Source organism: Canis aureus, chromosome 21 (assembly GCF_053574225.1).
Source record: "Canis aureus isolate CA01 chromosome 21, VMU_Caureus_v.1.0, whole genome shotgun sequence".
NCBI classification, from domain to species: Eukaryota; Metazoa; Chordata; class Mammalia; order Carnivora; family Canidae; genus Canis; species Canis aureus.
The window spans coordinates 4,333,885-4,348,398 of NC_135631.1; the positions used below are offsets into that span (position 1 = coordinate 4,333,885).

The 14,514-nt window shown below is 41.4% G+C and overlaps 1 long non-coding RNA gene across 1 annotated transcript; it reads left to right on the forward strand.

Moving 5' to 3' along the window:
* Positions 1-17: 17 nt before the first annotated feature.
* On the forward strand, positions 18-9,471 carry LOC144292315 (uncharacterized). The gene is made up of 4 exons (XR_013359756.1): positions 18-1,251; positions 3,401-3,486; positions 8,217-8,318; positions 8,497-9,471. It is a non-coding gene; the product is annotated as an uncharacterized LOC144292315 (long non-coding RNA).
* The last annotated feature ends 5,043 nt before the right edge of the window (positions 9,472-14,514 follow it).

Sequence of the window (14,514 nt, forward strand, 5' to 3'; positions counted from 1 at the left end):
GCGCGCTGCGCCACCTCCGCCGCCGCCGCCGCCGCCGCCGCAGCCCCTGCCGCTGCCGCTGCCGCCGCCACCCTGGGGCGGGGCGGGGCGGGGGGCAACTGTGCCCCGCGCCGACGACGGAGAGGCCGCGCGCCGGACGCCACGGCCCGAGGCTGGGGACAGGTTGCGCCGCTCCGGGGACTAAGAGGCTGCTCGTCCCGACGCCGCTCCGGGGCTGGCAGGGCTGCTGGGCTCCCTCCCCGGTCTGGGCTCCGTCTGGAGGGCGGGCCCGGTGATTACTCACAATGTTTTTAGGGGATTTCGGGGGCCCCCTCCCGCTGATCGGAGGAGTTTGGTGATGTCACCGGGCCCGGTCTGGAGCCCAGCCAGGACTGCTGGCTGCGGCCGCCTGCCCTGCGCAGGGAAAGGCCCGGGCCTAATTCGCCCGCAAAGGCCAGGTGACCGAACTCCACGGGGCTTCTGACCGCTAAAGGTGCCTCTTGGTGGTGGTCGCGGCATAAGCATTTTTTAATTAGCCACCCACCGCCGTGGGGGCGAAGGGGGACGACCTGATCTCTCCACCTGGCAGCGCCTGCACCGTGGGCTTTGTGGAGCCTGCTGCTCGAGGGCGACCCAGGTGGCGCCGCGTCTGCTCCCGCTGGCGAGGGGGCACCTGAGGGCTCTTAGGGTTAAGAAGCCTGTGCGTTTACGGTTCCTCCATACTGTCGGCCCTCGGGGGCGATGGATGGACAAGAGGCGCCCAGGGGTAAATCTTCGGAGCCTCGTCTCTGCAGCCAGATATCCTTCTTAGAAAGTCCGGTACTTCTGGGGCCGCCTAAACCGACAGGGTCATTCCCGCCTCCGCTCGTCTCTCCAGGGCCTACTGCTAGGGTCCAAAGCATTTCCACTAATTACCCACCAAATGACCTCTCAGCGGGTATCTTCCCCAAGGCCGAGCTCAAGGCCAGTATGCGGTGTGAGGGAGGAGGCTGGAATACCCCCCACTCCAGGCTTTTTCCTCATCCCCAAAGGAAGAAGATGCTCGGTGGCAGGCCGTATGTTCTTCCCCAGATGGAGAAAGACCGTTCTAAATTAGGGAATCATGTGGGAATTGGAAAAGACTGGAAATTCTGACTTGCTTTCCCAGGCTCTGAAAAAACAGGAAGAGAAAAGTGAAAACAGTTAACCACTCCTCCCACTCATTTCAGTTTCAACTGTGGCTGGCCCGGATTTGAAGAGTCAGCTCACTTTTTTTGAGGAGGCCGACTTCAGGTTAACAGAATGGATTAATTATAATCTTTGGTTAATGACACAATTATTAATCCTTGCGTGGTCCTCTTTTAAAAATTCACATATACTTGTGACGTAACACACTGAATTGCAGCAAACCTATTGCAAAATTTAAGGGGTTAGGTAGGTAGAACACCCCTGGGACTTGTGTCCACCCATCTGTCCTCACCTATTCATCCCCTCCTTACCCTGGTGTCCCATGTACCATCACCCAGTATTCTGTGTTATTCTCTTGACACTTCTTAAAAAAGAAAAATAATGTAATCATATACATGTCTACACAATATGTTGTTTGGTTTTGATTAGTTTTGAACTTCTAAGAAGAGAGTTATATTACTTGTCCTTCGGTATTTGCTTTTATTACTCAATATATTACTAAGATTCATCTGTTCCATAGTTCATTCACTTTTTACTGCTGTATACTATTCTGTTGTGTAAATATACAACAGTTTATTTATTCATCCTGAGAATGGCCACTTGGGTTTCTAGTTTTTTGCTATTATAAACAGTGTTATTAAGAACATCCCTTGAACGTACTCTGGTGTATGTGTATCCAGGTTTTTTTGGATATATACCCAAAAGTGGTTTATTAGGGTATAGAATTTCCCTTTAGTAATTTTCTAAATAAAGCTTTGATTCTCTAGTATCCTCGAAAATTGATCAATAGGCATTTTTTTTAAGATTTTATTTATTTATTCATGATAGTCGCACGGAGAGAGAGAGAGAGAGAGAGAGGCAGAGACACAGGCAGAGGGAGAAGCAGGCTCCATGCAGGGAGCCCAACATGGGATTCGATCCCGGGTCTCCAGGATCGCGCCCTGGGCCAAAGGCAGGCGCCAAACCGCTACGCCACCCAGGGATCCCAATCAATGGGTATTTTTAAAAAGATTTTATTTATCCACTTGAAAGAGAAAGAGCACAAGCAGGGGGAGGAGCAGAGGGAGAGGGATGAGCAGACTCTGCTCAGTGATTAGCCTGCCATGGGGCTTGATCCCATGACCCTGAAATCACAACCTGAGCTGAGATCAAGAGTCAGAGGCTCGGGCAGCCCAGGTGGCTCAGTGGTTTAGAGCCTGCCTTCAGCCCAGGGTGTGGTCCTGGGGACCTGGGATCGAGTCCCGCATCGGGCTCCCTGCATGCATGGAGCCTGCTTCTCCCTCTGCCTCTCTCTCTCTGTCTCTAAAGAATAAATAAATAAAATTAAAAAAAAAAAAAAAGTCAGAGGCTCAGGATACCTGGATGGCTCAGGGCATGACCCTAGAGTTCCTGGGATTGAGTCCCACAACGGGCTCCTTGTATGGAACCTGCTTCTCCCTCTGCCTAAGTCTCTGCCTCTCTCCTGTGTCTCTCATGAATAAATAAAATAAAATCTTAAAAAAAAAAGTCAAAAAAAATTTTTTAAAAAAATCTTAAAAAAAAAAAGTCAGAGGCTCAACTGACAGAGCCACCCAGGTGCCCCCATTTAAAAAAATCGTAATGAATACATAGATTTAAACATACCCAATGTGCTTTGACCTATTAATATTTGATCTATCGTTATTGAAGTTTGAATTGTCCCATCTTTGGCCAGTGGAAACCTTTTCAACTTTGTTAAGTCCTTTTGACACAATTCCAGAATTCTAGCATCCAAAATCTGGAATTGGAAAGCTTTGCAAGGAGTCCTGGTTCTTCTTAGTAAGAAATGGTATTTAAAGGCCACAGTCTGAGTGCTAATATCAATAAGTATTGACACTGGGTCAGTCATTGGACATCTTTTCAATAAAGAGTCTATATATATAATATGAAACTCATTAAGAGTTCACATTGAGGGATCCCTGGGTGGCGCAGCGGTTTAGCACCTGCCTTTGGCCCAGGGCGCGATCCTGGAGACCCAGGATCAAATCCCACGTCAGGCTCCCGGTGCATGGAGCCTGCTTCTCCCTCTGCCTGTGTCTCTGCCTCTCTCTCTCTCACTGTGTGCCTATCATAAATAAATAAAAATTAAAAAAAAAAAAAAAGAGTTCACATTGATCTCCTTTTCAAATTCAGGACTACAGGGTTAGTCCTATAGGGTTAAAAAAAACTTAACCTCAATCATCTTATGTATTTCTCCTGTGTTTTTTTTTTTTAAATCTCAATTCTCTTTTTACAGAAATAGAACAATCCATCTTTAAGTTCATATGCAGTCTCAAGGGACCCCGAATAGCCAAAACAATCTGGAAAAAGAAGAACAAAGTTGTAAGAGTGATACTTCTTGGTTTCAAAACTTACTACAAAAAATGCTAATCAAACCAATGTGGTACAGACATATAGATCAAAGAAATAGAATAGATAGCCCAGAAAAAGAAACTTTCACATATATGGTTGAATGATTTTTTTAAAAGATTTTATTTATTTATTCACGAAAGACCCAGAGAGAGGCAGAAACATAGGCAGAGGAAGAAGCAGGTTCCCTGCAGAGAGCCGGATGTGGAACTCGATCCCAGTACCCCGGGATCACAAACTGACCTGAGCCAATGGCAGACGCTCAACCGCTGAGCGGCCCAGGTGCCCCTGGCTGAATGAGTTTTGATAAGAGTGCTAAGACCATTCAATGAGGAAAGGACAGTCTTTTCAACAAATGGTGCTGGGAAAACTGGATATCCTTCAAAGGAATGAAGTTGGATTCTTAAACTATATACAAAAATTAACTCAAAATAGATTGAAGACTTAAAGAGCTGAAACCATAAAACTTTTTTTAAAAGAGGAGGAGAGAGTGAGGATGGGGTTGGGGGAGGGACAGAGGGAGACGGAGAGAAAGAATCTTAAGCAAAGTCCATGCCCAGTGTGGAGCCCAATGCCAGGCTCAGTCTCACAACCTTGAGATCATGATCAGAGTTGAAATCAAGAGTTGGACACTTAACCAACTGAGTCACCCAGGTTCCCCAAACCATAAAACTCTTAGAAGAAAGCAGAGGGGAAAATATTCATGACATTCATGCATTGGATTTGGCAGTGATTTTTTGGATGTGACACAACAGCACAGGGAACGAAAGAAAAATAGTTTTAAAAAATAGGTAAATTGGACTTTATCAAAACTGAAAACTTTTTTGCATCAAAAGACACTATCAACAGAGTAAAAAAGCAACCCACAGAATGGGAAGAAGTATTTACAAGGCATGATCAGCTAAGAATTAGTATCAGAATATATAATGACTCCTAAAACTCAACAACCACTCAAAAACCCAATGCAAAAGATGGGCAATGCACTTAGATTATTTCTCCAACGAAGATATGAAGTGGCCAATATGCACATAAAAAGATGCTCAACATAATACCTATCAGAGAAATGCAAATAAAACCACAATGAGGGACACCTGGGTGGCTCAGTGGTTGAGTGGCTGCCTTCCACTAAGGCTGTGATCCCGGGGTCTGGGATCAAGTTCTGCATTGGGCTCCTTGCGAGAAGCCTGCTTCTCCCTCTGCCTATGTCTCTGCCTCTCTCTGTGTGTGTCTCTTATGAATAAATAAATCTTTAAAAATAAATAAATAAATAAATAAATAAATAAATAAATAAAACCACAATGACATACCACTTCACAACCATTTAGGATGGCTGCTATTAGAGAAACAAAATAACAAGTGTTGGCAAGGATGTGGAGAAATTGGAACTCTTGTGTGTTACTGATGAGAATGTAAAATGGAGCTGTGGAGAACAGTACGGCTGTTCCTCAAAAAATTAAAAAATTAAACAGAATAGCATATATCCAGAATTCCACTTCTGGGTGTATATACAAAACAAATGAAACCAGAAACTCAAACAGGTATTTATATACCAATGTTCATAGCAGCATTACTCACAATAGCCAAAACATAGAAACAACCTAAATGTCCCCAGACAGATGAACGGATTAAAACAATGTGGTATAGACATACAATGGCATGTTCTTCAACCTTACAAAGGAGTGGAATTCTGATATATGCTACAATATAATGTGGATGAAACTTGAAGGCATTATGCTATGTGATATATGGCAGACACAAAAAGAAAAATATTGTATGATTATACTTATATGATTGTACCTAGAATTGTCATGTTCCTAGAAACAGAAAATAGAATGGTGATTACTAGGGGCTGGGGAGAGAGAGGAATGGGGAGTTAGTATTTAGTGAGTACAGAGCTTATGTTGGGAATGATGAAAAGGACTCCAGAAATGGATAGCAGTGATGGTTGCACAACAATGTAAGTGTACCTAATGCCATGGAACTATAGACTTAAAATGGTTAAAATGGTAAATTTTATACAATGCGTATTTTACCCCACTAAAAAATCTGTTCTCAGTGATCAAATCACCAAATACTCATTTGATGTGTTTTACACTATACACAAAACACTCTCAGAATAACAACTCCAACTGCGACCAATAATGTGGTTACTGAAAACAGAGAATATTCTTTGCAGTGCTTGTGCTTAGGTATATATAACCTGGGGGCACATGTCCATGATCAGGTTAAGGTAGCTCGTTTCTAGTTCTAGTTCTACTAAGAAAATGTATGGTAAATGGGTATTAATTTTCTCAAATGCTTTTCCCTCATCTACAAAGATCATATGATTTTTGTCCTTTGTCTGTCAATGTAAAGTATGATGTAGATTTCCTAACAGTAAACGATCCTGTGTTCTTGGGATAAAACTAACTTGGTCACAGTGTGTTATATTGTTGACTTTGATTCCCTGATATCTGAGGAAGGGATTTTACAACTATATTTATAAATGAAATGGCTGTGGCTTTGCCTTTTTTAAATCTTCTCCTCCTGGCCTTGTTTAATTTTGGTATCAAAGCTTAGGCACCCTGGGTGGCTCAGTGGTTTAGTGCTGCCTTCAGCCCAGGGTGTGATCCTGGAGACCTGGGATCGAGCCCCATGTCGGGCTCCCTGCATGGAGCCTGCTTCTCCCTCTGCCTGTGTCTCTGCCTCTGTCTCTGTCTCTCATGAATAGATAAATAAAATCTCTAAAAAAAAAAAAAAAAAAAAAAAAAACTGTACCAGCCTCAGAATGACTGGAGGAAAAATCCCCCTCTTCTATTCTCTTGAAGAATCCATATAAATTTGGAATGATTTACTCCCTGAAAGATAGGTAAAACACACCAGTAAAACTGGCTGTGGCTGTTATTTTTTCAGTACACTTTCTTTATTTTAACCTTTTAATCATGAACATTTTCACATGCACTCAATGTTAGAGAGAATGGCATAATTAACTCACACATACCCAGCCTTTAGCTTACATAAGTTACTGACATTCCTGTTTTTGCTCCATCTCTGTCCTCACTGTTTTAGGGGGTGGTGGAGTATTTAAAAGCCACCATTACATTAACTCATAAATACAGAATTATGTATGTCTATGTCTAAGGATTTATTGTTTTAAAAAACCAACATTTTTGTGGAAAAAAATGTTCTTTGTTTCTTCAGTATAAAGGAATCTTTAGTATTTATAGGACTATTCCACTTTTTTGAGTCAATTTTGAAGGCGTATTTTCCTAGGAATTTATCTAAATTCTTAAATCTATTGGTATTAAACTGATGACAGTTCTCTTATTATCTTTTTAACATCTGCTGTAACAATAGTTATGAGTCACCCAGGTTCCCCAAAAGAGAAAAGTTATCTCTTTTCATTCATTATGCTATTTACTTGTACATTCTATTTTTCTGTATACACCTTGCCAGAGGTTTTTGAGAATCTTTTCCTATGCTTCATATGCTTATTAGCTATCCATATATCTTTTTTAGTAAAGGATCTATGCAAATATTTGTCTATGTAAAAAAATGAGTGGATATTTTAGAATTATAAGAAGTTTTACATATTCTCTTTTTCTAAGGTTTTATTTATTTATTCATGAGAGACACAGAGAGAGAGGTAGAGACACAGGCAGAGGGAGAAGCAGGCTCCCTGCAGGGACCCTGATGTGAGACTCCATCCCAGGATCCTGGGATCATGCCCTGAGCTGAAGGCAGACGCTCAACGGCTGAGCCACCCAAGTGTCCCAGTTTTACATATTCTAAACACAAGTGCTGTTGAATGTGTTTTACAAATATTTCTCCCAGTCTGTGTCTTGCCCTTTCATTTTCTTTTTTTTTAAGATTTTATTTATTTATTCATAGACACAGAGAGAGAGAGAGACGCAGAGACACAGGCAGAGGGAGAAGCAGGCTCCATGCAGGGAACCCGATGTGGGACTCGATCCCCGGTCTCCAGCATCACACCCCAGGCTGCAGGCGGCGCCAAACCGCTGCGCCACTGGGGCTGCCCCCCCCCTCTTTTTTTTTAAAGATTTTATTTATTTATTTGAGAGAGAGAGATAGCGAGAGAGGGAGAAAGAAAGAGAGAGCAAGAGCAGGGGGTAGGGACAGAAGCAGGCTTCTCCCAGAGCAGGTAGCCCACTCTGGGCTCTGGGCTCAATCCCAGGACCCTAGGATCATGACTTAACCCGAGGGCAGATGCTTAACTCACCCAGGCGCCCCACCTTTTCATTTTCAAAACAATATTGTTTGCAGAATAAAACATTTACATTTTGCTGAAGTCCATGAAGGTATTTCATTCATTTTGGTCATATTTAAGAAATCTTTGCTAAATCCAAGGTCACTATGGTTTTCTCCAATTTTTTTTTTTAAAGATTTTATTTATTTATTCATGAGAGATACAGAGAGAGTGTGAGAGGTAGAGACACAGGCAGAGGGAGAAGCGGGCTCCATGCAGGGAGCCTGACGTGGGACTCGATCAGGGGACTCGATCTGGGGACTCATCTGGGGACTCCAGGATCACGCCCTAAGCGGAAGGCAGGCGCTAAACCACTGAGCCACCCAGGGATCCCCAGTTTTCTCCATTTTTTTTCCTAAAACATACTCAGTTTTAGCTCTTACATTTAGGTCTACGATCCATATTGGGTTATTTGAAGTAAGGGTGTACTTTCCCTTCCCCCTTTTTTTTCATACAGCTATCCAATTGTTTCAGAGCTATCTGTTGGAAAAAATTACCCTTTCTTCATCGAGTCCCTTTAGCACCATGTTGAAAACCAATTGGCCAATACATATCTCAGGTACTTTTGGATTTTCTATTATGTTATATGTGTCTTATGTTTATTTTTATGCCAGTACCACAGAGTCTTGATTATAGTAGCATTAGAATAGATCTTGAAAACAGAGTGTAAGTCCTCCAACTCTCCTCTTTTTTTACATTTCTTTCCATCTCCTTATTTTTTTATTTTTATTTTTTAGATATTATTTATTTATTGAGACACAGAGAGAGAGAGGCAGAGACACAGGCAGAGGGAGAAGCAGGCTCCACGCAGGGAACCCGACATGGGACTCGATGCCAGATCTCCAGGATCACACCCGGGCTGCAGGCGGCACCAAACCACTGTGCCACTGGGGCTGCCCTCCATCTCCTTATAAATGTTAGAATCAGCTTGTTAATTTCTATAAAACAGCACCGAATCTATAGATCACTTTGGGGAACATTGACGTCTTAATATCAAGTCTCTCAGTCCATGATTATGGTATGATCTACACTTGGTTAGGTTTTCTTTAAATTTTTATGCAATGTCATAGTTCTTAATGTTCAAGTCTTGCACATCTTTTGTCAAATTTATGTCTAGGTATTCAACATTTTATGGTATTTTAAAATTTTGATTGTTGCCAGTTTATAGAAATATTAATTAATTAATTAATTTGAGAGAGAGAGAGAGCACGTGCATGTGCACTTGCATATGGGGATTTGTGAGGGGAGGGACAGAGGGGGAGAGAGCCTTAAACAGATACTTCGTTGAGCATGGAGCCCAACATAGGGCTCAATATCATGTCCCTGAATCCATCCGGGCTGAAACCAAGAGTCAGATGCTCAACCAACTGTGCCACCCAGGTGCTCTGAAATATAATTTATTTTTGAATATTGCATCCCAGTTTGATAAACTCATATTTTGTTCTGGTAGCTTTATTGTAAATTCCTTAGGATTTTCTACATAGATGATCATGCTGCAAATAAAGTCAGTTTTGCCTTTTCCTTTTTTTTAAAAAAAGATTTTACTTATTTATTCACGAGAGATACAGAAAGGGAGGCATAGACATAGGCAGAAGGAGAGGCAGGCTCCCTGCCAGGAGTCCAATGCGGAACTTGATCCCTGTACCTGATCTCGGGACTCTGGGATCACATTCTGAGCTGAAGGTACTCAACCACTGAGCCACCCAGGTATCTCTGCCTTTTCTTTTCTTTTTTTTTTTTTTTTTTTTTTTTGCCTTTTCTTTTCTAATCTAGATGCCTTTTAATCTCTTCCTTCCTCCCTCTCTTCCTTCCTCCTTTCTTTGCTTTCTTGCTTTCTTGTTCTAGCTAGAACCTCCAGTATAAGTCTGAATAAAAGTGGTGGCAGTGGACATCTTTACTTTTTCCCAGATCTTAGGAGGAAAGCATTCTCTTTCATCAAGTAAAATGTTTGCTGCAGGTTTTTTATAGATGCCTTTAATCAGGTTAAGGACATTCCTTTCTATTACTACTTTGCTGAGAAATTTTATCATTATTATTGGATTTTGTCAAGTGCTTTTTCTACATCTATTGAGATGATCATCTTTAACTTCAAAAAGTGTTAATGTAAAACAATATCTGAACTGCCTCATTCACTTCCCTACAATAAAAAGACCTTAAAAAACTCTTTGGTTTTTTGTCTTACCCCTCACGATCAATATAGAATTGTAGCAGAATATCTCAGATTCACTTTTTGTTTTAATTACATCAGGTAGACACTATTCTTTTTTTTTTTTTTTTAGGTAGACACTATTCTTATTGCTCTAAGCATCTGTGTTTATATGGATTTAACTACATGTATGCACTTTTATAGTTGGTCATTCCTTCTCACAACTCAAGTCACCCTTCTAGGATAATTGTCTCTCCTCTTGAAACATATCTTTTAAAAGATCCTTGTACATATTTCCTGCTATTAAGCTCTTAATTTTTGATTATCTGCAAATGACTTCATTTTACCCTCATTCTTGAAAGATAATTTTGGTAAGCACACAATTCTCTCTTGGTTATCCTCTCAATATTTTACAGATTGTCTTGTGGCTCCCTTTGTTGTGTTGAGAAGGTTGTTATTATTCTAACTCTTATTTCTTTATTAGAAATCCATCCTGGGATGCCTGGGTGTCTCAGCGGTTGGGCGTCTGCCTTTGGCTCAGGGCATGATCCTGAAGTCCCCGGATTGAGTCCCACATTGGGTTCCCTGCATGGAGCCTGCTTCTCTCTCTGCCTGTGTCTCTGCCTCTCTGTGTGTGTGTCTCTCATGAATAAATAAATAAAAATCTTTTTTTCTAAGAAAAGAAATCTATCCTTTCTTTTTGGCTGATTTTAGGATCTCCTCTTTTTTTTTAAGATTTTATTTATTTATTCATGAGAGACACACACACAGAAACAAAGAGAGAGAGAGAGAGGCAGAGACACAGGCAGAGGGAGAAGCAGGCTCCATGCAGGGAGCCCGATGTAGGACTTGATTCCGGGTCTCCAGGATCACGCCCTGGGCTGAAGGCGGCGATAAACCCCAGAGCCACCGGGGCTGCCCTCCTCTTTGTCTTTGATATTCCAGTAGAATCTGTCTAGGCATTGATTTCTTTCTACTTAACTTCCTTGGGATAAATTATGTTTTTCAGATCTGTGGATTGATGTTTCTCATCAGTTTTGAAAACTTTATATCCATTATCTCTAAATATATTACCTTTCCTCTATGCTCTCTCTATATTCTTTCTGGGACTTATTAGTAAAATAACTAGATAGGCCTCAGGGGAAAAAATATTTACAACATATATAACTAAGAAGGTCCTTATACCCAGAATATATAAGTAACTCCTCAAAGCCAATGATAAAAAGAAAAACAATAAAAATGGCAAAAGAATTGAACAGAGGGCAGCCCAGGTGGCTCAGCGGTTTAGCTCCGCCTTCTGTTCAGGGTGTGATCCTGGAGTCCTGGGATCAAGTCCCCCATGGGGCTCCCTGCATGACGCCTGCTTCTCCCTCTGCCTGTTTCTCTGCCTCTCTCTGTCTCTCTCTCTGTCTCTCATGAATAAATAAATAAAATCTTTAAACAAACAAAAAAAGAATTGAACAGAAACTTCACAAAAGAACATACACAAAGAATTGTCAATAAACACACAAAAGAGTATTCATCAAGAGTCATCAAAGAATTGCAGATTAAAACTATACTAAGATACCACTATAATATATACTAAAATAAAAAAAAAACATCAAATGAGGAAGAGGATGTGAAGCAACTTGAACTCTTGCTGGTGAGAATATAAAGTGGTACAACAATTTTGGGGAACTGTTTGGCACTTGTAAAGTTAAATATACATTCACCCACTCTATGACCAGCAATTTCACTCTCATGTATTTTCCAAAAATGAATTTTAAAAAATGATTTCACAAAATATACAAGGGTGTTTAAAGCTTTTTCATAATACAAAAAAAACCCTGTAAATTACTTAAATGTCCATCAGTAATAATTTATTTGTGAATGGATAAACAAGTTGTGGAATAGTCACACGATGGACTACAGTTATTGCACCTTGCACTTTCTGCCATGGAAAAGCAGCACAGTGTCTGCTAGGCAGTTTTCTTTCTTTCTTTCTTTCTTTCTTTCTTTCTTTCTTTCTTTCTTTCTTTCTTTCTTTCTTTCTTTTTTCTTTCTTTCTTCTTTCTTTCTTTCTTTCTTTCTTTCTTCTCTCTTTCTTTCTTTCTTTCTCTTTTTTTTCTCTCTCTCTTTCTTTCTTTCTTTCTTTCTTTCTTTCTTTCTTTCTCTTTCTTTATTAAAAAGATTTTTTTAAAAGATTTATTTATTTTAAAAAAAGATTGATTTATTTATTCATCAGAGACACAGAGAGAGAGAGACACAGGCAGAGGGAGCAGCAGGCTCCCCATGGGGAGCCCAGTGCAGGACTCAATCCCAGACCCTAGGATCATGCCCTGAGCAGAAGGTTGAGGCTCAACCACTGAGCCACCACCAGGTGCCCCAGCTAGGCAGTTTTTAGATTTAGACAACAGTACATACAACATTTGGGAATTCTGTTCTGATCCATTCACTGAGCCGCTTGAAGGCTGCCAGGTTTAAGTAGAGCCCAGAGCAAGAGAGAGCTCTATGTATGTTAGGTTAAGGTACGAGGGTCTCTGCCTATCATGATCTATGAACTGTCAGCCCCACCAAATTCAGAGTGGTATATTCAAGGTTGGGCCTGCACAGATCCAAAGGGCAAATGTAAGTTTCATGACAATATGGCCTGACCTCCACCTGTATCTGTGGCATCAATACCTCTCCCTCAGCTCATGCCTATGGCCTCTTGGAGATTCTCTATTACCAGCTAACAGCAAGGAAAAACTCAGGCTTGGTTCATTGATGGGTCAGTATGATAAGCTTGACTGAACCAAAAATGGTCTGCTGCTGTTCTACAGACCTACCCAGGGTAAAAAATAGTGGTTAGGGGTAATCTTCACAGTGGGCAGAGCTTCAAGTAGTAGCCTTGGTCATCAACTTGGTGTAGAGTGAGAAATTAATGTCCTGGAATAGGGATATGTATGGATTCCCAGGCAGTGATGAACTGGTTGGTCAGGGGCCTGGAAGTAGCAAGGTTGAAAGGTTAGAGACAAGGAGATGTAGGGAAGAAGCCTATAATGGACCTATGAGAGTGGAAACAAAGTGCATAGATCTTCGTGTCTAGTGTTACTGCCTACAGCATCTGTCACAGAGAGAAAATAAACAATATGGTGGAAAAGGTGACTTGTCTCATAGACGTAAGTCAGCTTTTATTTTAGGCTACTCTAGTGTTTCTACAATGGGTTCATTAGTAGAGTACTACAGTGGCAGGGATGCACGTTACCTATGGCCCAATAATGTAGGCTCCCTTTCATCACATCTGGTGGCAAGTGAATTACATTGAGTCCTTCTGCTATGGAGCGGCTGTAATTTTTTTCCTACTAGGCTTGGCGTGCATTCTGGGTATGGATTTGCCTTCCATACATTGTAGTGCCTTGGCCAGTACCACTGTCTGAGAGCTTAAAGAGCATTTGGTCTACCAACCTGTGACCCACTTTATAGAGAATGAGATGTAATGATGGTCACATTACCACATTACAGAATCCTCTAGTGCTACCATATACTGCATCACCCAGGAGTTAGACCTGAGAGAATGCTAGAATGACCTCTGAAAGTTAGTTAATGTACCAGCTTGGGAATGACACTGCCTTCAAGGTGTAGTATATGGCCATAACATAGCTTCAAAGGGAATATGCTTTTACCAAGAACATAAAGTTCCACCAAACCTAAAGCTATGGTTAACACTCAGTCATGTTGTGCTCCTGGTGCCAGTAAGCCAGCAGCCAAAGAAAGGAATTCCTATGCTGACAGAGGTAACTAAACCTATTATGAGAAGGTAAGGTTCTTTTTTTTTTTTTAAGATTTTATTTATTCATTCATGAAAGACAGACAGAGAGAGAGGCAGAGACACAGGCACAGGGAGAAGCAGGCTCCATGCAGGGAGCCTGATGTGGGACTCGATCCCGGGTCCCCAGGATCAGGCCCTGGGCTGAAGGTGGCGCTAAACCGCTGAGCAACCGGGGCTGCCTGGGTTCTTTTATATAAGGGGCGGGGGGTGGGGGGTGTGGGGACAGTGGAAACATCGCTGAAACTCAAGAGATTCACTGACATGCCTCTTGGTGTTTCCATGCCTATCGATAAGTATGTATGGGCAACTTCAGCAGCCACAGTGTGACAAAGATGAGGTTAAGCCACTGAACTAGCAAACACGTTCATGGATTGGAAGATTCAGTACTGCTATCAATTCTCCTCAAATTTATCTATTGAATTAGTGCACTCTCAATTAAAACACTGGTAGAATCTATCATAGAAATTGACAAACTGATTTTAAAATTTATATGGAAATACAAAGGACCTATAATAGCCAAACATCTTTGAAAAAGAATAAAGTTAGAAGAATTGCATTACTTGATTTCAAATTTATTTTATTTATTTTTAAGATTTTATTTATTTATTTATTTATTTGAGAGAGAGAGAGAGAGAGAGAGAGAGAGGACAAGCAGGGAGGAGAAGGAGAAGCAGGCCCCCCATGAACAGGGAGCCTGGTCCCAGGGCCTGGCATCACAACCTGAGCCAAAGGCAGATGCTCAACTGGCTGAGCCACCTAAATGCCCCTCAAATTTATTTTAAAACTGTACATTGGACTTTGATTAAATAAGATTTCTTG